The following is a 19,832-nucleotide window of genomic DNA, read 5'->3' on the forward strand; positions in this document are numbered from 1 at the left end:
ATCTTTACTTATTGAGTTATTGTCTACTTTAGTAACGAAAACCATCAATTTTGATATGTTGCGGATTTCCAGGTTCTAACTAGAATATAATCATAACTGAGCTATATCCGGTTATGGATTGTGTATGCTGGTATCATTATAAACAATTTATGTACAACATTCTTTGCCTCAACACCTTTAGTTATTGAGTTATGATTGAATTTAGTAACGAAAACCGTCAATTTTGATATGTTGTGGATTTCCAAGTTCTAGCTAGAATACAATCATAATTGAGTTATATCTGGTTATGGATTATGTATTGTTGCGTCATTATGAACAATTTATGTTTAACATTTTTTGTTCCAACACCTTTAGTTATTGAGGTATGATCTACTTTAGTAACAAAAACCATCAATTTTGGTATATTGTAGATTTGCAGAGTCTAGCATTATAAACAATTTTTGTTCAACATTTAGTGTTTCAACTCCATTAGTTATTGAGTTATGATCGACTTTAGTCAAGAAAACCATCAATTGTGATATGTTGTGGATTTCCAGGTTCTAGCTAGAATACAATCATAACTGAGCTATATCTAGTTATGGATTGTGTATGTTCAACATTTTTTGTTCCAACCCCATTAGTTATTGAGTTATAATCGACTTTAATAACTTTAGCTTGAACATAATTCTATATTTGGGTATAGATAAGGTTGATTAACTTAATGTACGTTCTATAAAACTTGAGGATACCGTTTCTTCTTTGAAAACGTAAAAATTTTATGTTCTACCTTTTATGATTTCCTATAATAGCTTAATGTTATCAATGTAATATAACATAATCGGTTACAGGATTATTTTTTAATGGTGATTAAAAGTATAATCGGTTTAAATAAAATTGGTGGAATATTTGTGAGTTTATTTTTTGAATGCGCCTTGTATAAACAGCAGCCAAAGCGAATTCTTACAACTACCGTTCAGTTTTTCCCTCTCATACCTCTTGTCCGGTCGTTTATCCTTTTCCTCGTTCCTTCTGAGTCTCGTCGTCTTCTCGTTCTCCATCGAAGCGACCCCGTATACATCCCACGCCCCGGACTCCTGCTCCGCTCGCTCTACCCTGCTCTGTTCTCTATGCTCCGCGTTCTGCTGTGATCAATAGAAGAGAGGTCTTCGTCGCAACCCGTCCTCTACTACCACGCACCATTCGACGCCCGCTGCTGCTCTGCCTCCATCGTTTCATTCGTGCTCCTCATTCGTTCTGTTCATTCCGCTGTTTCCTCTCGGTGACGACGGTTGCGTTTTCGGTCCGCTTCTTTGAATTTACAGAAATCTTTTTCAGTCTTAACAGTTTCTCACTATCGGTATTTAACAATAGCTCTTTCTCTCTATCGAAAGAGATATAATCCAAGAGAGGCTGACGTGCGTTCTCAGTGAAAGAGATAAGGGCTGCTTCAGATAAGAAGAAGGATACAAGAAAGAAGGTAAGCGTAAATTTATCTTAATTTATATTGATAACGAAATTTAACATTTTTTTTTAAATATTCTCTTGATTTAGTTATTTTCGGGCGTTATCGCTGTGCCCTTTTCCGCTATTTCTGTTTATGATAAGATATCTCTAACGAAAACGGGCGCTATGATGACATTAATCAGAAAAATAACAGTTTCGAAACGTACTTATTTTTGTTTATATTTTTCATAATTTTTGTGAAATAAATCCATATAAGATTAGTTCATCTTACAAAATATTTCCCTGTTGGATACAATTTTAATTACATTGTGTTTGAGTTCGTTTCAAAAGATTTTTTATGGGGATTACGAAAATTTCGACATTCATTATATACACTGAAAAATAAACTTTACCTTGGCATTCGAGCTGAAACGGAACACATCTGCTTAACGTAACAGTTTAACTCATTAAGTCGTCATTAATCAAAAAGATCGTTTACCATAATTTATAAACATCACATCGATTTTAAGGTTGTTTAGAATAAATCTTTCGCGGGATAAACTTTGGTTGAAACCATCATCATTATTTCAAATGGATTGCAATTTGTCTTTGATAATTATGATTATTAAATATCATCGTGTACCAGATCGAAGCGGACATAATCGGTAGAATACGAATTAGTAATTAGTCAATCAATTAGTACGTAATTACATCGAGAAATACGTGATATCATACATTTTAAATAATGTAAACAAACCGACATAAAAATTTACAAAAATATACAAGAGTCTCTATTTAAAGGTTTTCGCGAAAAAAATATTTATAAAAGCGGGGTGGAATGTAAATTCTTTTTTCTTGTAAATAAAGCGGTTAATAAAATTAGCTTTATTTATTAAAAAATCAATAAAATCAACTTTTTAATTTTAAAATATATCCCAGAATGATGATTGGCACAACTTGAAACCGCATAATTTTGCATAATTATCACAAATATGCTGTAATTTCAAGTGATTTTAAAATTATTTCCTAAATAATTTAATAAATTTAGAACAAAGTTTATTTGAAATAAAATAAATATTAGACTTTTAGCACTAATATGATATATAACATAACATAGTTGCTATATTCAGTCATTAGATATTGGTCATTTTGAATCATGTTGATTTTTGAACATTTCCGGAATCATGGTAATATTAATTAACTTTAAAATTATTTGTTGGGTAAACAAATGAATTTGGAATAATGTTTATTTAAACAAAATCAAATGTAGACTTTTATCGTAAATATGGTGTGCGTCATAAAATGATATCTAGGCGGAGAAGTGAGATATCGTTAATTTTATATCACGACGATTATTAGCAATTTGAAATTGCGGTAATTTCAATTCACTCTTCTGTAGAAAGTAAGTAACTTCGAAGATTGTTTATTTGAAATAACATAAATATTAAACTTTAAGCTCTAAAATGATATCTAACATATCATTATAGTTATGTTCTGTCATTAGATATAGATGATTTTATATCATTATGATTTTTAGAAATTTTTAATTTTGACCGTATATCAATTATATTTAGAGCAGGTTCTTGGATAAACTAATACATTTGGAATAATGTTTATTTGAAACAAAATAAAATATAGACTTTTAGCTTACATATGATATATATTACATAATAATATCTATATTGAGAGGTGAGATATCGTTAATTTAGATAATGATGATTTTTGGTAATTTTTAATTTTTATCGCAATTTCCATTAATTTTAACATTTTCTTCTGCAAAAACTAATAAATTTTGAACAATGTTTATTCGAAATAAAATAAATATTGGACTTTTAGCTCGAAAATGATATACAACACATTATTGCAGCTGTGTTCAGTCATTAGATATAGATCATTTTATATCATTATGATTTTTAAAAATTTTTAATTTTTACCGTATATCAATTATATTTAGAACAGTTTCTTGTACAAACTAATACATTTGGAATGATGTTTATTTGAACAAAACAAAATATGGACTTTTAGCTTAATTATGATATACAATACGTAATGATATCTCGATTGAGAGGTGAGATATCGTTAATTTAGTTAATGACGATTTTTGGTAATTTTCAGTTTTTACCGCCATTTCCATCGATTTTAAGTTTTTCTTCTGCAGAAAGTAACAAATTCCGAACGATGTTTATTTGAAATAAAATAAATATTAGACTTTTAGCTCAAAAATGATATACAACTCATCATTGTAACTATATTCAGTCATTAGATATTGATCATTATATACCATTATGATTTTTAGAAATTTTTGATTTTTACCGTATATCAATTATATTTAGAGCAGTTTCTTGGATAAACTAATACATTTGGAATGATGTTTCTTTGAAACAAAATAAAATATGGACTTTTAGCTTAAATATGATATACAATACATCATGATATTTAGATTGAGAGGTGAGATACCGTTAATTTGGCTAATGACGATTTTTGGTAATTTTCAATTTTTACCGTCCTTTTCATTGATTTTAACATTTCCTTCTGCAGAAACCAACAAACTCCGAGCAATGTTTATTGGAAATAAAATAAATATTAGACTTTTAGCTCAAAAATGATATACAACATATCATTGTAATTATGTTCAGTCATTAGATATTGATGATTTTATATCATTATGATTTTTAGAAATTTTTGATTTTGACCGTATATCAATTATATTTAGAGCAATTTCTTGGATATACTAATAAATTTAGAATAATATTTATTTGAAACAAAATAAAATATAGATTATTAGCTTAAATATGATATACATTACATAATGATATCTGGATTGAGAGGTGAGATATCGTTAATTTAGATAATGACGATTTGTGGTAATTTTCATTTTTTACCGCCATTTCCATCGATTTTAACTTTTTCTTCTGCAAAAAGTAACAAATTCCGAACAATGTTTATTGGAAATAAAATAAATATTAGACTATTAGCTATAAAATGATATCTAACATACCATTATAGCGATGTTTTTTCCATAGATATTGATCATTTTGGATAATGATGATTTTTGAAAATTTTCAATTTTTATCGTAATATCAATTAATTTTAGAATTGTTTCTTGGATAAACTAATAAGTTTGGAATGATGTTTATTTGAAACAAAATAAAATATGGACTTTTAGCTTACATATGATATACATTACATACTGATATCTAGATTGAGAGGTGAGATATCGTTAATTTAGATAATGACGATTTTTGATAATTTTCAATTTTTACTGCAATTTCCATTGATTTTAACATTTTCTTCTTCAGAAACTAATAAATTTCGTACAATGTTTATTAGAAATAAAATAAATATTAGATTTTTAGCTTGAAAATGATATACAACACACCATTGTAACTATGTTCAGTCATTAGATATTGATCATTTTATATCATTATGATTTTTAGAAATTTTTAATTTTGACCGTATATCAATTAATTTAGAGCAGTTTCTTGGATAAACTAATAAATTTAGAATAATATTTATTTGAAACAAAATAAAATATAGATTATTAGCTTAAATATGATATACATTACATAATGATATCTAGATTGAGAGGTGAGATATCGTTAATCTAGATAATGACGATTTTTGGTAATTTTCAATTTTTGAAGCAATTTCCATTGATTTTAATATTTCCTTCTGCAGAAACTAACAAACTCCGAGCAATGTTTATTGGAAATAAAGTAAATATTAGACTTTTAGCTCAAGAATGATATACAACACATCATTGCAGCTATGTTCAGTCATTAGATATTGATCATTTTATATCATTACGTTTAGAGCAGTTTCTTGGATAAACTAATACATTTGGAACAATATGTTTTTGAAATAAAATAAAGCATAGGATTTCACCTTCAATATGAGCTACAATACATAATGATATATATGTTGAGCAGGTCGATATCATTCACTTTATATCATGATAATTTTTGCTAATTTTTAATTTACGGTAACTTTAATTTTTTCAATCTAAAAAATTTAATTGTAAGTTTATATCTATATTTAGTCCTTTATTATTATAAAATTATCATGTTTATAAATAAATTAATCATAATCGTGTTTTTGAACCTTGAATTATATAAAAACAAAAGCGTTTCAGTTATCTTCGTGTTTATTGTTGTCTTAAATGTAAAAGCAATTCAATGTGATCGCTAATAAATCATCGCCACACGACACAAAATTAATTTTATGCGTTCATTTGACGAGAAGTAATAGCACATAGACCATTATATGAGTTAATCAAGCTTTAATTGGACCAATTGCTAATTGGTATTATTTTATGTATGCTGAATTAAATCTTAATTGGTTGGTTGTTAAACTTGGTACTAATTGATGATTTAAAAAACTTTTTGAAATGTATCAAATTTTAGAAGTTAATTTGAAATTTTTTGATTAATCACCTGTACGTCGCCCAATTTTTTTTCATTTAAAATTTATATTAGCTGCATATTTTTGTTTACATTTTGAACTTTCGTGCAACGTTCTATGAGTTCTCGGGAATGAACTGGGGGAGTTCTGGGAAGTCTCTGGGGAACCCTTCCCCGGCATATATATCACCGGACTAACTTCTAAATTAAATAAAAAAACTCCGAGAGGATTTTTTTTTAAAAACCAGTCGTTCGAAACGGCGCGATCTTTTATTCATCTTGTCAAGTTATAATTTAGCAACGTTTCAGCAATTTGCTTTTGTCAACTCGATTCGTTTAGAAACTATGATAAACCACAAAAATATGTTTGCATAATTTTATCGAATTACTGCATCAAAACCAAAAAAACAAAAATGGGAGGTTGGTTTAATTTCGACAGACACGGTATATAGATAAGACATTATCGCAGCTTCCCCGAGGTTAACATTGCCTATCTCCATTTTTCCTACAGCTATCTCTGCGTGGATATCGAATTTCCGTTTGCAACTTTGATAAATTGCTTTTAGGTATCCCACAAAAAAAGGAAAATAAATAAATGTTAGGGATTTAGTGGTGATTTTATAAAGTTTTTAAATCAATTTATTCTTAATTTATTTTGACGTGGAAAGCAACGTCAAAGGTGTTTTAGGCTGGGAAGAGAAATCGAATACTTATTAAATTTCAGTTTGGAGGAGGGATTTATAGGGGTACAATAAACACCGTCCCAGGGGCGGAATTTATAACTTTGCTATCGAAATATATCCCCTTAAGAGCTTTCGGGGATACCACTATCTGGTTTTCTCCCTTGTATTGATCTTTCAGCGAAAACGGTTTTCATCTAAATTGAATTTCAACTTACAATTAACGTCCCCACCAATTTTCTTGACTCCGACAGAATTTATTATTTATCTATCCTCAACTCAACGGGATTATAAATTATACACTCAGCTTGATAATAATAAATCTCGTGCATATCGAATACAGAGAGAGAATGAGATGAGGTCGTAAATTCACAATCCTAAATTATCACATAATAACGATCTCGTGCTTGCCATCCATACATAAAGGATTCCGTCACAAGTTGGATTTTCTAGTAGTAGGACGACGCAGGTTCGAACAGGTCGAAACCTTATCTCATCCGAACATGCAGCACGAAACTCTCTCTCTACTCTGCACGTAAATAACCGGCACGGCAACGTGAAGCTTGCATTGGGGAATCTTCACAAGGTGAGAGTCAGGCCGCCAATTTTGAAACTATCGATGTAAGCCGATTGGCTGGAGCTCTCTCTCCCTACGTTTCGAATATAACTCTGAAAGCCCTTCACGAACTGGAGCGTGAATATAAGCTACTTTTAGCGTTTTATTTTTGGTACCAGCAACAAGGTAAATCAACAAAAACCACTTGTTGAAATGTATTATTAAAATTACTTTCTAGAGAGGGTTTTACTAAAATCTTATTACTTTAAATATTTAGATTTTAGTTTTAAATCGATATATTATCTGATAGGGTTAATGATTTTATAAGATTTGTGTTCATGCTAAACGTTGCATAAAATTTGCATCATAAAGATTAAGATTTCAGCTTTCAAGTGATAAGTCATTTCTTCAATTTCATAAATAAAGTAAGGGCGATTTTTGATTGAGCTATGTTGATGACCTAACGAAGTTTTCACACATTTTTACGTATTATGACACTTTTTGACACACTTTAATAGGTTTTTACCTGTTACGGTATATTTAAAAACATTTGGACACTTGCCCAAAAAGCTGGCCATCACCATGACCTACTTTTTTGTGTGTGTCCTGCTTGATAAACTCCTTCTTTAAACTCCTTGCTTCTTTTATTGGAACTGAGTTACGTCTTACAATGAAGATTCGGAATACTGTTATGGTATCTTTGGTCATACTCGACAACCCAAACCCAATTGTAGAACTTAAATGGAATTTTTCAGGATTTGTGGTCCCTTTGAATGATGGAAGATAGACAAAGAGATCGCTTGAGTGGAATCTAAGAATGGATAACAGAAGTAGAGGAAGTGCTTTCATACGCTAGACTGAAAATTTTAGTGGCTTACCTTGTTCAGGTCTTCTTAACTTCTATGTTAATGTCTTAATTTTTGGTCTGATTATATTTTGAAAGTCTTTGAAGAATTTGACATAACAAATTGGATTGCTTAAAAGCAATGTTTTTGGAGATAGAAGATATTATCTATTGATAGACACACCTACAAAGTAGACATTTGCATAACATTTTTTTTCTTATCATATCACGTGTATTATACATATTTCATCTTAAAGATTAAGATTTCAGCTTTCTAGTGATGTACAAGTCATTTCTTCAATTTAATAAATACAGATAGAACAATTTTTTGTTAAATTTGATGGAGCTTCAGATAAAAAAATAGAACTTGTCCTTAATCGGAATATTTTTCATAAAACTAAGTAAAAAAGGAAAAGTTAAGCTTTCATTTAAGACCATTTGTTTATATCTAGAAATAAATTCAGCATGATTTCCTAAAGTTTATGTTCAGTTTATATGAATTTATCAAAATATTAAAATTTAGAGGTCTAATCCTGAACCTATATTTCCAAACATTTTTCATAAAACCTAATGAGGTATATATCATTTTAAAAAGAAAATATCCAGATTTAATTTAAGATATAAACCATCTCTCTGTACCTAGAAACAAGTTCAGAGTTTTTTTCTAAAGTTTATGTTCAGTTTATATGAATTTATCAAAATATTAAAAATTAGGCTTCTAATTCTTAATCAATATCTCCAAACATTTTTCATAAAACCTAATGAGGTATATATCATTTTAAAAAGAAAACATTCAGCTTTAATTTAAGATATAAACCATTTGTTTATACCTAGAAATAAGTGCAGAATTTTTTTCTAAAGTTTATGTTCAGTTTATATGAATTTATCAAAATATTAAAAATTAGGCTTCTAATTGTTAACCAATATCTCCAAACATTTTTCATAAAACCTAATGAGGTATATATCATTTTAAAAAGAAAACATTCAGCTTTAAATTAAGATATAAACCATTTGTTTATACCTAGAAATAAGTTCAGAATGATTTTCTAAAGTTTATGTTCAGTTTATATGAATTTAACAAAATATAAAATTTAGGCTTCTAATTTTGAACCTATATCTCCAAACATTTTTCATAAAACCTAATGAGGTATATATCATTTTAAAAAGAAAACATTCAGCTTTAATTTAAGATATAAACCATTTGTTTATACCTAGAAATAAGTTCAGAATGATTTTCTAAAGTTTATGTTCAGTTTATATGAAATTAACAAAATATAAAATTTAGGCTTCTAATTTTGAACCTATATCTCCAAACATTTTTCATAAAACCTAATGAAGTATATATCATTTCAAAAATGAAACATTTAACTTTAATTTAAGACATAAACCATTTGTTTATACCTAGAAATAAGTTCAGAATGATTTTCTAAAGTTTATGTTCAGTTTATATGAGTTTATCAAAATATTAAAAATTAGGCTTCTTATTCTTAAGCTATATCTCCAAACGTTTTTTATAAAACCAAAATACGTATATATCATTTAAAAAAGAAAACATTCAGCTTTAATTTAAGATATAAACCATCTCTCTATACCTAGAAATAAGGTCAGAATGATTTTTTAAAGTTTATGTTCAGTTTATATGAATTTATCAAAATATTAAAATTTAGAGTTCTAATCTTGAACTTATATCTCCAAACATTTTTCATAAAACCTAATGAGGTATATATCATTTTAAAAAGAAAACATTCAGCTTTAAATTAAGATATAAACCATTTGTTTATACCTAGAAATAAGTTCAGAATGATTTTTTAAAGTTTATGTTCAGTTTATATGAATTTATCAAAAAATTAAAATTTAGAGTTCTAATCCTGAACCTATATCTTCAAACATTTTTCATAAAACCTAATGAGGTATATATCATTTTAAATAGAAAACATTTAGCTTCAATTTAAGACATAAACCATTTATTTATACCTAGAAATAAGTTCAGAATGATTTTCTAAAGTTTATGTTCAGTTTATATGAATTTATCAAAATATTAAAATTTAGAGTTCTAATTCTGAACCTATATCTCCAAACATTTTTCATAAAACCTAATGAGGAATACATCATTTTAAGAAGAAAACATTTAGCTTTAATTTAATATATAAACCATTTCTCTATACCTAGAAATAAGTTCAGAATGATTGTTTAAAGTTTATGTTCAGTTTATATGAATTTATCAAAATATTAAAATTTAGAGTTCTAATCCTGAACTTATATCTCCAAACATTTTTCATAAAACCTAATGAGGTATATATCATTTTAAAAAGAAAACATTCAGCTTTAAATTAAGATATAATCCATTTGTTTATACCTAGAAATAAGTTCAGAATGATTTTCTAAAGTTTATGTTCAGTTTATATGAATTTAACAAAATATAAAATTTAGGCTTCTAATTTTGAACCTATATCTCCAAACATTTTTCATAAAACCTAATGAGGTATTTATCATTTTAAAAAGAAGACATTCAGCTTTAAATTAAGATATAAGCTATTTGTGTATACCTAGAAATAAGTTCAGAATGATTTTCTAAAGTTCATGTTCAGTTTATATGAATTTATCAAAATATTAAAAATTACGCTTCTAATTCTCAACCAATACCTCCAAACATATTTCATAAAACCTAATGAGGTTCATATCATTTTAAAAAGAAGACATTCAGCTTTAAATTAAGATATAAGCTGTGTATACCTAGAAATAAGTTCAGAATGATTTTCTAAAGTTCATGTTCAGTTTATATGAATTTATCAAAATATTAAAAATTAGGCTTCTAATTCTTAACCAATATCTCCAAACATTTTTCATAAAACCTAATGAAGTATATATCATTTCAAAAATGAAACATTTAACTTTAATTTAAGATATAAGCCATTTCTCTATACCTAGAAGTAAGTTCAGAATGATTTTCTAAAGTTTATGTTCAGTTTATATGAATTTAACAAAATATTAAAAATTAGGGTTCTAATTCTTAACTAATATCTCTAAACATTTTTCATAAAACCTAATGAAGTACATATCATTTCAAAAAGGAAACATTCTTCTTTAATTTATGATGAAAACTATTTCTTTATACCAAGAAATAAATACAGAATGACTTTGAAGTGTTGATAGTTTGAAGTTGTAATTTTTCTGAATGAACTTTTCTTGTCTTGTACTTATGTATACTGAAGAGTTTGTGTAGGGAAACGACCGGATGCATTATCGAGTAGGGCGAGTCAGAGTTTATATGCCGTAAATATCACGAGAGCGAGTTTTTGTTTTGAAGTTTGCTTTGGACAACGGCCACTAAACTCGAATTTTTATCGGTGCACTTCGCGGTCTATTCCTGGTCCGGACACCATTTATATATACACAAACGTTGGTCCGATGGCCCCATTATGTATCTATTTATATTGGCAACGCTCCACCTCAGTTTACTTGTATACTTTTCAGCCCCGCCCGACTCATAACCGAATCCTACACCACCATCTGTTCTACATGTTTCGTCGAAGCTTTTTTACAAAATATAGTTACCTGTATGCGGTATAAAAAGTTAACGAACTGAATCATGGGTGCCAATTGTTCGATTTACAGCCAACAACTCAATTGTCAGATCACATCATGTTTCTGTTTTTTTTGCAATTTTTTTTGTTCGAATGCCATCAACAATAGTGATCAAACAATGAGTTTTCTACAGCGAGAAAAATTCCAAGCGCGCGGGAGTGGATATATAAAGAGAAAGGGGAGAGGTGAAATAAGCACCCCCGCTGATTGCTCTATCAATATCGTCGCTTCTTTGAACCGTGAACATCAAATTGCCAATCATGTTTCCGTAACCCTCTTATAGCCCGAGGTCGAAAGAATTCCCTCCCATAACCATCGAATCAAAAAAATCAATTTACAGATTAATTTAAACGTTCGCCATAAATATGTCATCAACAAATTCTTGTTTTAAATAAAATAACTTTATTTTGAAATGTAATTCATTAAAATAATTTTTCAGTTTGTGGACTAAACCAAGTGTTAAATTTTATAAATTCCTGTTTCCTAATTTCCTGTTTTACCAAATTTTGAGGTTTCTCATCATTTTCGGATATAAGTTATTAATTATGAATGATGGAGAATTACTTTATAAACAAAAACATTTAGAATTAATACATAAAATGTACTGAATAAGAATATTTACCCCATTAATCAGCATTACCAACCCAACTTAAGAAAAATTGAAAATTTTACGTTTTCATTAATTTTCTGTTATAACTCATTAATTATAACTGAAGGAAAAAAACATTTCATACAAAACAGGTCTAGAATTATCCCATAAAACATATGTAATAAGTTACATTAATCCATCGATCAGTAGTACCAACCCAACCCAAAATAATATCAAATTTTGCGGTTTTTGATGATTTTCGGATATAACTTATTAATTATGAATGATGGAGAATTACTTTATAAACAAAAAAGATTTAGAATTAATACATAAAATGTATTGAATAAGAATATTTATTCCATCAATCACCATTACCAACCCAAATTAGAAAAATTGAAAATTTTACGTTTTCATTAATTTTCTTCTATAACTCATTAATTATAACTGATGGAAACAAACATTCCATATAAAAAAGGTCTAGAATTATCACATAAAACATATGTAATAAGTTATATTAATCCATCGATCAGTTGTACCAACCCAACCCAAAAATAAAACTAAACTTTGAGGTTTTTGATGATTTTCGGATATAACTTATTAATTATCAATGATGGAGAGTTACTTTATAAACAAAACAACATTTAGAATTAATACATAAAATGTATTGAATAAGAATATTTACTCCATTAATCAGCATTACCAACTCAACTTAAGTAAAATTGAAAATTTCACATTTTCATTAATTTTCTTCTATAACTCATTAATTATAACTGATGGAAATAAACATTTCATACAAAAAAGGTCTAAAATTATCCCATAAAACATATGTAATAAGTTATATTAATTCATCGATCAGTAGTACCAAACCAACCCAAAAATAAAACTAAATTTTGAGGTTTTTGATGATTTTGGGATATAACTTATTAATTATGAATGATGGAGAATTATTTATTAAACAAAAAGCTTTTAGAATTAACCCACAAAATATAATTATTTATTAGATATAACTTATTAATTTAAAAGTTCGCCATAAATATGTCATAAACAAATTCTTGTTTTAAGTAAAATAACTTTATTTTAAAATGTAATTCATTAAAATAATTTTTCAGTTTGTGGACTAAACCAAGTGTTAAATTTTATAAATGGTGATGTGGTTGTTTTACAACCCGGTAACCATTTCCTTTTTTAACCAAAACTATTTTTCGCTTTGTTCACGGCGTGTTCGTACTAAAGCTTTATTGCAAAATATTAAAGCCACGTTTAAACCCGGATAACACGTGCAAATTAACAGCTGCTATCCCCGGTGTCCCCCAGAGCGGTTAGGATAATGTTTACGACATCGTATATTGAGGTTCCCCTAAATTTTTTTGGATTAAAATAAAACCAAAAAACGAAATTCGCATTTTTTTTAGATTTATTTAGAGTTTATTGTAAAGAAAAAGAAATCGTTTGTGTTTGTAGATATGATAAGATATGTATGAACAAATTAAAGTTTTAGGAACGAAATATAAGTCTGCCGTAGATTTCTGGAATTCTTAACGAACGAACCGAGCTCGTTTAACGTTTGTGTAATTAAGGCTTACGTCTAGTTAATTCGGTCGGGACGAAATTACCGCGCGAGAAGGTCCCTCCATTAAAATGCAAATGTGACCGCTGTTGTAATTATAATTTTCGTGGGAGAAAAAAACTTGCGAGGAGGAATTTGCAAATTAAAAAGTTCGCTAGTTCTATTCATTCACTTGACTTTGAAATCGGGACAACTTAAGTCTCATTTCAGCTATAAATTGCAAACATAACAACATACATACATACATAATATAGATTCGCTTCATTATCAACAAAAGTTTTTTAGATGAAAAATAATATCTGGTTTTGCAGGTGTATCGATTTTGTCCCCTTTGATAACCTGAATATATTTTATTTACATTCATGTAATAAATATCTTTGATGTTGTTTGCATTGCTTGTGGAGTTAATTAATAAATATGATCAGAAATAAATGACAAAGTGTCTCATTTGAACTTAGAACGTCTCCGCACGTTTATTGGACATTTATTGGACATTCACCAACGGCGGCGCCCGTTTGTCCACAAATTCAATTACGGAGACCCTCTTTACGATTATCCATGCTACAAAACCATAAAAAGGGACGCGCATAAGTGTGGCTGGCGCACCACACATACCGTCGCCGTCGCTATCTCACCTCGAATCCATTTAGTAGTAACATAACCTTTATGCCTCTGGATAAAACTGCGCCAAGCAGCTGTAAATTGCGATACAGAACCGCATAACAACGTACATTCCATTTTGTAATTCATTCGATGCTCATCCTAAAACTGTTTTGCCCTTCGGACATTATAGTTTATATTGCCCGTTAATATTTAATAATATGTCGCTAAGATTATCCGGAGTTATTACCATCTTATCTAAGTAGTCTACTCAAGTAGTAAGTTTTATGGATAGTTTCGTATAGAAAATAAAAAAAAAACCTCCCTCTATGGAGTTTTTCTTTTTACTATCTATATCATTATGTATCTTTAGTGAATACATAAAGTAGAGTGGTTAAAATGAAATTTAAAAGGACTCGTTTAATTCTTTTCATAATTTAACAGAAAATGTAACTTTTAAATAGCTATCTCCTCAAATTTGTTTGTTTTTTTTTAAATCTTATACAACTCGTTAAATTTGTATGATTCCAACCCAATTTTTAAAGAAGGTATGAATTTGTATAAATGCATAAAATGCAAAACCGTAAATTTAGCTCATTTTAAACATTTTATAGTTCAACATGCCGTAACTTCTTTGTCTTGGCAAATGTAATAATTTGATATGATTTATTGAAATCTACATTCATTTTAGTGTAAATGCTGTAAAATTTCATTAGTCCAACTTTATTTTTGGATACGTTACGATGTTTTAATTGAAACTCAACCTAAATTTGATCCATTTTTGGTTATATTCCAATTTAACTCTTGGTAACTCTTTTAATGGATCGGCAGATTAATGAATCTGCATTATTTCTTACATAACTCGTAAAATTTGTATGATTCCAACATAGATTTCAAAGAAGATATGAATTTTTATGTATTATCCTAAATTTAGCTCATTTTGAACATTTTCTAACTGAACTCGTCATAACTTCTTTGTCGTGGCAGATGTAATAATTTAGCAAGATTTATTGAAATCTACATTCATTTTAGTGTAAATACTGAAAATGTCATTATTCCAACTTGATTTTTGGATACGTTACGATTTTTTAATTGAAACTCAACCTCAATTCAATCCATTTTTGGTTATGTTTCAATTTAACTCCTGATAACATTTTTAAACGGCTTCCAATTCGGTATAATTTATTGAAATCTACATTTATTTTAGTGTAAATACTGAAAATGTCATTATTCCAACTTGATTTTTGGATACGTTACGAGTTTTTAATTGAAACTCAACCTAAATTTGATCCATTTTTGATTAAATTTTAATTTAACTTTTAATAAGTTTTTCAAATGGCTTCCTCCATCAATTTCGTATGTTTTCCCAAAATCCGCATTCTTTCTTATACAGCTCGTGAAACTTTTATGATTCCATCACAATTTTCAACCAAGTTATGAATTTTTTACAATTAAAAACCTCTGATTTAACTCATTTTGAACATTTTCCAATTCAGCTCGTCATAACTTCTTTGTTTTAGCAGATGTCATAATTTGGTATGATTTATTGAAATCTACATTTATTTTAGTGTAAATACTGAAAATGTCATTATTCCAACTTGATTTTTAGATACGTTACAAGTTTTGAATTGAAACTCAACCTAAACTTGATCCATTTTTGATTAAATTTCAATTTAACTCTTAATAACTTTTTCAAATGGCTTCCTCCATCAATTTCGCATGTTTTCCCAAAATCCGCATTCTTTCTTATACAACTGATGAAACTTATATGATTCCATCACAATTTTCAACGAAGTTATGAATTTTTTACAATCAAAAACCTCTTATTTAACTCATTTTGAACATTTTCAAATTCAGCTCGTTATAACTTCTTTGTCTTAGCAGATGTCATAATTTGGTATGATTTATTGAAATCTACATTTATTTTAGCGTAAACAGTGAACATTTCATTATTAAAACTTAATTTTTGGATACGTTACGAGTTTTTAATTGAAACTCAACCTAAACTTGATCCATTTTTGATTAAATTTCAATTTAACTCTTAATAACTTTTTCAAATGGCTTCCTCCATCAATTTCGCATGTTTTCCCAAAATCCGCATTCTTTCTTATATAACTGGTAAAACTTGTATGATTCCATCACAATTTTCAACGAAATTATGAATTTTTTACAATCAAAAACCTCATTTAACTCATTTTGATCATTTTCTAACTCAACTCGCCATAACTTCTTTGTCGTGGCAGATGTCATAATTTGGTATGATTTATTGAAATCTACATTTATTTTAGTGTAAACACTGAACATTTCATTATTCCAACTTGATTTTTGGATACGTGACGAATTTTTAATTAAAACTCAACCTAAATTTGGTCCATTTTTGATTAAATTTCAATTTAACTATTAATAACTTTTTCAAATGGTTTCCTCCATCAATTTCGCATGTTTTCTCAAAATCCGCATTCTTTCTTATACAACTGGTGAAACTTGTATCATTCCATCACAATTTTCAACGAAGTTATGAATTTTTTACAATCAAAAACCTCTAATTTAACTAATTTTGAATATTTTCCAATTCAGCTCGTCATAACTTCCTTGTCTTAGCAGATGTAATAATTTGGTATGATTTATTGAAATCTACATTTATTTTAGTGTAAATACTGAACATTTCATTATTCCAACTTAATTTTTGGATACGTTACGAGTTTTTAATTAAAACTCAACCTAAATTTGGTCCATTTTTGATTAAATTTCAATTTAATTCTTAATAACTTTTCCAAATGGCTTCTTCCATCAATTTCGCATGTTTTCCCAAAATCCGCATTATTTCTTATACAACTCGTGAAACTTGTATGATTCCATCACAATTTTCAACGAAGTTATGAATTTTTTATAATCAAAAACCTCTAATTTAACTTATTTTGATCATTTTCTAACTCAACTCGCCATAACTTCTTTGTCGTGGCAGATGTAATAATTTGGTATGATTTATTGAAATCTACATTCAATTTAGTGTAAATACTGAAAGTTTTATTATTCCAACCTGATTTTTGAACTGAATTTTTGAAACTCAATCTAAATGTGATCCATTGTTGATTATATTTCATTTTAACTCTTAACAACTTTTTTAAATGGCTTCCATCACCAATTTCGCATGTTTTCCCAAAATATACATTATTTCTTATATAACTTATAAAATTTGTATGATCCCAAAACAATTTGATATCCCAATACAATAATATGCAAATAGTTTATGTCTGAAATGCAATACTTTGAGAATTAATACTTAAATTAACAACCTAAGTTAATTCATAATTACAATCTTGTTCTATAAATGAAACGATACGTTCATTAAGCTTTTCGACTCCCCATTCCATACAGCATTGTAAAATATAAATCGAAGACTCAGCACGAACTGAGATGGAGGAAACAATTAGCGAAAATCCGGTGTCACGTCGGGCTAATCGTCAGCAGTTAACGAAAAATCAATACGTACAGCACTGAAAAGCTCCAGCAAGAGTCGTTAAAAATGCATAGCGCCGCCGACAACGGAGAAAATAAACATGGCAGGACACGTCTCTGTTTGGCCATCGTCGACCGATAGTTTGTTTGATTTAACGCGCAGACGACGCTTGTTTGAATAATCACCAAGTGGAGTTTTCTAACGCCAACGAAACGTTTCAATTTGGACAAGTTCGTTTTAAATCGAAAACGTATTGAAAGGGCTCCAATCCCATTGCGATTTGGTTTAGCAGTAATAAATATTAATGAATTACGTTTCGTGGACTACTAACTGGAGTTTACTCGAGAGTTAGTTTAAGCTTTTCGTAGATAATTTAAGGATGTGGGAAATTGCAAATTTCATTCCGGTGATTTGTTTTACGAGCAGTTTACATAACTTCAAATTGAAAATTTAACCAAATTGATCTGGTTACATTAAGCTAGAACGGAAAATAACTTGAAACGTGTAAAATCGTGACGGGACAATTTTTAAACCTTTTACGAGACACAATAGCCGTGGCGTAAGTTACACCAACCCCTCCTCTTCTTCTTCCACTAAAGTGTAACGCTTCCGCATAAAAGCTTTCTCCTTGTCTCGCTGAAGAATGTTCAGCATGCGGAGTTCCGTGAAGTAGGGAAGCTGCCAACGTTGAGAAAAACGACCGTGCGAGACACAAGAAAAATATCCCCGCCATTTTAACGCAATCTCCGCCGTAATTGTTGTGTTTCCTACGTGTTACCACGCCCGAAAGCAACGAATTTGCCATCTCCCCTTTCATTATTTATCTCTGAAAAAAAATTGCTACATAAAAAAATAAAATAAAATGGGATCGCTGAAATTCAAGTTTGGGAAGCGTTTAATCCGGATAATTTGCGCTTGTTACCCAAAAGTTTTCAACTAAAACCGAAATCGTCTCACTAATCTTCTTTCACGTGTAAAGGCGTGACCTTTTCACACAAGCAGCAGCAGGAACAAGTAGCAGCACCGGTAGTTGAAAGCAAACTTTAGCGCGCGCGACGCAGAACAATGGAACCGTGTCAGCCGGATACTGAACATATATCTTGAACGGAGGCGGAAAACCCAGCGGCCGTTACTAGTTGACGTGTTTTATTGCGCCACTCTCGAGACATTTAAATTTTAAAGCACCCATCTGAAGTGCAGTTTTGGTCTGTACTTCGGACAGCACTCATCGATCGTTTGGAACAACGTAAAACACGGGGAGGGTTTTCGCTTAAGAGCGACCCTTTTTCAGATGATTTAAAACGTTGTTTACGTTTAGACATTTATTTATGGTCACATATGAATTTTTTTTCTTGGCAATTTACATTTAATTTATGTTAACAATAAATTAATAGTAAGTAGTTACAAAGTAAATTAAATTAGAGAAGAGTAAAACCTCAATATAACCGATTAATACCATCAGAACCATCAACAACTTGCGAACAAAGACGAATTCATCAAATTTTGATATTTTCGAGTTTCATTATTCCAACTTGATTTTTAGATACGTTACGATGTTTTAATTAACCTAAATGTGATCCATTTTTGATTATATTTCAATTTAAGTCTTGATAACTTTTTTAAATGGCTTCCTTCACCAATTTCGTATGTTTCCCTAAAATCTGCATTATTTCTTATATAACTCGTAAAATTTGTATGATTCCAAAACAATTTTTAAAGAAGTTATGAGTTTTTGTGCATTCAAAAACCCTAAATATAGCTCCTTTTGAACATTTTTTAACTCAACTCACCATAACTTCTTTGTCTTGGCAGATGTAATAATTTGGTATGATTTATTGAAATCTACATTCAATTTAGTGTAAATGCTGTTAATTTCATTATTCCAACTTGATTTTTGGATACGTTATGATGTTTTAATTGAAACTCTACCTAAATGTGATCCATTTTTGATTATATTTCAATTTAACTCTTAATAACTTTTTTAAATGGCTTCCATCACCAATTTCGCATGTTTTCCCAAAATTTACATTATATCTTATATAACTTGTAAAATTTGTATGATTCCAAAACAATTTAATATCCCAATAAAATAATAATACCATCAGAACCATCAACAACTTGCAAACAAA

At 29.0% G+C, this 19,832-nt stretch overlaps 1 protein-coding gene across 3 annotated transcripts in view; it reads left to right on the forward strand.

The window, feature by feature from the left end:
* The first annotated feature begins 1,125 nt into the window (after positions 1-1,125).
* The window catches only part of LOC111418561 (uncharacterized), a 122,635-nt gene continuing 103,928 nt past the window's right edge, over positions 1,126-19,832 (forward strand). For 2 of the 3 annotated variants that reach the window (XM_071194761.1, XM_071194774.1), the window contains exon 1: positions 1,130-1,456. The gene's annotated coding sequence lies outside the window, so the exon portion shown is untranslated. Of the gene's footprint in view, positions 1,457-19,832 lie in introns of all 3 variants that reach the window. The other variant, XM_071194770.1, reaches the window with a different exon arrangement.

The sequence above is a fragment of the Onthophagus taurus genome, chromosome 1 (assembly GCF_036711975.1).
Source record: "Onthophagus taurus isolate NC chromosome 1, IU_Otau_3.0, whole genome shotgun sequence".
Classification (NCBI taxonomy): domain Eukaryota; kingdom Metazoa; phylum Arthropoda; class Insecta; order Coleoptera; family Scarabaeidae; genus Onthophagus; species Onthophagus taurus.